Genomic DNA, 4,322 nt, shown 5'->3' with positions numbered 1-4,322 from the left:
TTGAGGGAAGGGAAGGGAGAGAGGGAGAGAGAGAGAGAGAGAGAGAGAGAGAGAGAGAGAGTGTGTGTGTGTGTGTGTGTGTGTGTGTGTGTGTGTGTGTGTGTGTGTGTGTGTGTGTGTGTGAGAGAGAGAAAGGGAGAGAGAGGCAGAGAAGGCGGGGAGAGTGGAATAGGGAGAGAGAGGGTGGCTGATGGGTAGGGGAATTAGTTGAGAATTCCACTTAATGCTGAAAGCCGACAGTCAAAAAATGCGAATGGGGGAGAGAAATATTGGTTATCACTTTGTCAGCAAAGGAGACTTGATATTACGACTGAGAAAGTCACTCTACCTACTTGAGTATTTTTGTTTAGTTTTCAGACTACTACTACTACTACTACTACTTTAAACTTAACGGATTTGATCGATAACTATAAATCTCATTTTTAACTTATATAAAACATCTATAACTATGTTAAATAGGCTGACGGACTTGAATTCACCTACATTCAAACTGTTTCGCGGTATCACAGTTTATCAACAGAATCATAGAAAATTAGTGATGTCTGCGCATTTTTGCTTGCAACCCTTAAAAATTCACGTTTTAGATATAAAGAATCACATTGTTAACAGCATCCGTTCTTATAGATCATTATTCTAGCTGACGCTACAACAATTGTGTCGATTTTGTAAAACAAATTTTCGTACTTATTCCCGAGTTCGACATAAAGATTATCGAATTCGACAGAAGAAGGTCGGCGATTACATCGACCGAAACACTCCAGATGAGAACGATAGTCCTAATAATCCAAATAAAGCGAAACCCAACAAATTAACTTTTTTTAATGCAAGAATAATGGGAGAATATGTCTCTTGACGTTAGCACACAAAAGTAATGCATGTGGCAGCCGGACTGACGTATAACCACACTCTTCATTTGTTGTATTTACTTTTCTCTCTAATATATTTTGTTTTCATTAAATACCGAGTTGTGTCTTTCTTCAAGACACTTACGGGATCACAACAAATAGCTTGTTTTATCAGTGAGAATGAGAAAAGTACAATTTAACCTATATGGAACTGTGCATTTTGTAGTTGTCATTACCAAAACTGTGCGTTTTGTAGTTGTCATTACCAAAACTGTGCGTTTTGTAATTGTCATCACCAAAACTGTGCATTTTGTAATTGTCATTACCAAAACTGTGCATTTTGTAGTTGTCATTACAAAAACTGTGCATTTTGTAGTTGTCATTACCAAAACTGTGCATTTTGTAGTTGTCATTACCAAAACATGTTTGTTTTGTGTGTGTGTGTGTGTGTGTGTGTGTGTGTGTGTGTGTGTGTGTGTGTGTGTGTGTGTGTGTGTGTGTGTGTGTGTGTGTAATAAATATTTAAAAAAATGGGGGAATAAAATAAATAAAATTGCTGGAGAATTTAAGCAAAATCTCGCGAATCTCGCAAAGTGATAATAAACAAAATGGAGGCAAAATATAAAAGGAGGAGCAAATGAAGACCAGATTTTAAAAGTATATTGATTTAGTCAAGTTTTATCGAAAGAAATAAAATGCTGAATTTTCCCAAAGCTAGGATTAACAATCAACCTCAAGTACTAATTATAAAGATAAAAATAATAGAACATACAAAAAGGGGTCTTTAGTTGAGAAAGTGTTCTAGAATTAATTCTATCGAATGGGACGACAAAGTTAAATTTATCGTCCAAACGATAGTAACAAATTAAAAACGGAAAATATACTTTGACCCTTTTAAAACAATGATACCGTAAAAACACAGTCTTACTTGATATGTAAAACCTGAAAGGAAAGAAACATGCACAAAAAAAAAAGCTTTAAAATGTTATTTCAGTCTTTCTTTAAGAGGTGCTCTCTCAATCTTCCAAAGAATTCTGGTTCTAATATGTTGTTTTTTTCTTTTAAGATAAAAATGTCCTGATCAGAAGGGAATTTCAGAATTGTCTTCCAAGACGATCTATTTCCTTAGTTCCTTTTATGGAGAACACGTGCGCCGATGTCGTCTTGTTTCACAGGCCGACAAATTTAATTTCTGTTTCTTACAAAAAAGCATCTCAAAAACTAATCGGTATTTCCGTTAGTTCTTTAAGACTAATAGTTCCCAATTGATAAGACCTCGTTGCTTTTTAATTAATTGGGAATGAAATTGAAAACGTTTTCCCCTAAAGGAGAAAAATACAGAACATAATATTTAACGCCAAAAACTTTTTTCTTGGCGGAGTTACGGTCAGCTCGCGTCCTTCCCAGAGACCGGCGGAACTCGAACTGGCGAAAACAGGCAAAAGCCCTTCCTGCTTCACGCCTCACCCCGGCTCATGACAGGGCAAACAGAGGTGAATGCGGGAAAAGTAATGATGATGATGATAATGCCAGGTCAAGAAGTGTAGGCATTCTACTTAATAAAGACAAAAGGGGGACGAACCCCACCCTGCCTTCGGCATCGCTTGGTGGCTGCTATGATTTAAAAAATAAATTCTCAAAACAGTGTGAGAACTCGTGTGTATCAATTTCATAAGCTGTATGTATATGCTGTGACGTAGAGTTCACATGGCGGCCTGCTGGTGAATATACCAACTGATAGGGACATGCAAAATGACTATCTGATGTTCAAAATGTATAAATATATTGACCCATCACTTTATTTAAAAATTCACCAAATCAGGAAATTAACCAGTGTTAATGACATTTGTCAGTATTTTTAAAATAATGATCACGGGATATTATGGATCAATTATTTTTATTTGAATCTTAGTGGAAATGTATTATTTTATTTAAACGAAAAATACCTTTCCTTAAGTTATGGTTTTCAGTAGCAGAAAAAATGAATTCATTCATTTTTGCTTTTTATGAAAATAAATCATCGTAAATTGAAGCAATAAAAAATAAAAATTAAATTTTACAGGAACATTAGGAAAAAAGCCCCTAAAGTCCGTATTAATGAATTAGATATAACTCAAAGAAAAATTAATTTCTCGAATTACCAATATTATCATTGAATTAAGCACTGTTTATTTAATATTTTCACACAAAAAATTATAATTGCAACAAATATTTCTACTTTTTATTTTAGATTACATGTTTCGCATAATTTTTATATGTAAGATTCTAATATTTTCTTTGCCTGAATAAAGGTGAAACTTTCGGCGTAATATATTTTTATATAATCTTGAAAAAGAAATAATAATTTAAAAGCAGGAACACAGAAAAAAATTAAATTTAAAAAATCGTAAAAAATTATACAAACGTTCACGATAGGAATGTACGGATGCACAACTGGGGGAAAAAAGAAAACCAGCACCCCTATCTCCCTCTAACTTCTTAACGTCATTTTCAGACAGCCTTTTGGCTTTCTGCCATTTTGAGCTTCCGTAGAATCCTCATTAAACTATTTTTCGTTTGTTTTGACTGTGCGAAGGCAGAATCTCTCTTTTTGGGGGCTAATTAAGCTATTTTTGTATAAACAAGTTGTTGTTTTTTTTAATTTAATTTAATATCTTAGGATTTTAATTGACTAATTATCTTTGAACTAGACCCAGAAAACTAATATTTATTTTTCAAAGGATTTTGACAACAAATTTATTTAACTTTAAAATTTAGCTGGATTTATCAGCTTTCGAATATCGCCGTGGCTACATTTTTCATTATAACTTTTTTCACGTGTACAAATATGTTTTTCCTTTTGGAAATTAACTTTAGGCTTTAATCTTTCAACTGCATTCAAAAAGTTGTCGGAAACTTAAAGAAAAATTATCATAAACCGACTTTCAAATCTATGTCCCCTGTTTTTTCGCTATTATTGCACTGAATAATACCTGATTTCCTTCAGGTTTTGTTTTATTGTCTATTAATATGTTTACATATTTAGAAAAATAAAAGATAATCATCGAAGTGAGCGACCCTTTCCTTCCGAAAATCGTCATCATTTCTTTTTTTCCTGCCATTTACATTTCATTTGAACCTGTTTTCTGGTGCTATCTTGGATTTACAATTTAGGGATGCGCCATTTTTGGAAGTGGCCAGTTTTGGGAATCCCTACTTTATGGAGTCGTCACCTTTTCGGAGGGTTACATTTCGAGGTTTTGATTTGGGCGAAGTATTTTGGGATGGGTCAGTTTAGAGAATGATTTTGTGAAGGTCTTAAGTTTATATTTAAATACTGAGACAACGAGAGAGATGTTATACAAAACAAAGTAAATAGAGTTCAGAGGCATACATTAACAAGAGATATTTTATAAATGTTGAAGAATAGAAAATTACAGCAATTGGAGAAAATTATATTTGATTAATGACTGTTAATAAGAGCCAATGCTTATTGGT

General features: G+C 33.5%; 1 protein-coding gene across 1 annotated transcript in view; it reads left to right on the top strand.

Moving 5' to 3' along the window:
- Window positions 1–4,322, top strand: part of LOC145283616 (uncharacterized) — a 104,920-nt gene that overhangs the window by 18,072 nt on the left and 82,526 nt on the right. The window lies entirely within an intron of this gene.

This window comes from Euprymna scolopes, chromosome 8 (genome assembly GCF_053919585.1).
Source record: "Euprymna scolopes isolate OS-2025 chromosome 8, ASM5391958v1, whole genome shotgun sequence".
Classification (NCBI taxonomy): domain Eukaryota; kingdom Metazoa; phylum Mollusca; class Cephalopoda; order Sepiida; family Sepiolidae; genus Euprymna; species Euprymna scolopes.
This window is presented reverse-complemented; position numbering and strand designations above follow the sequence as displayed.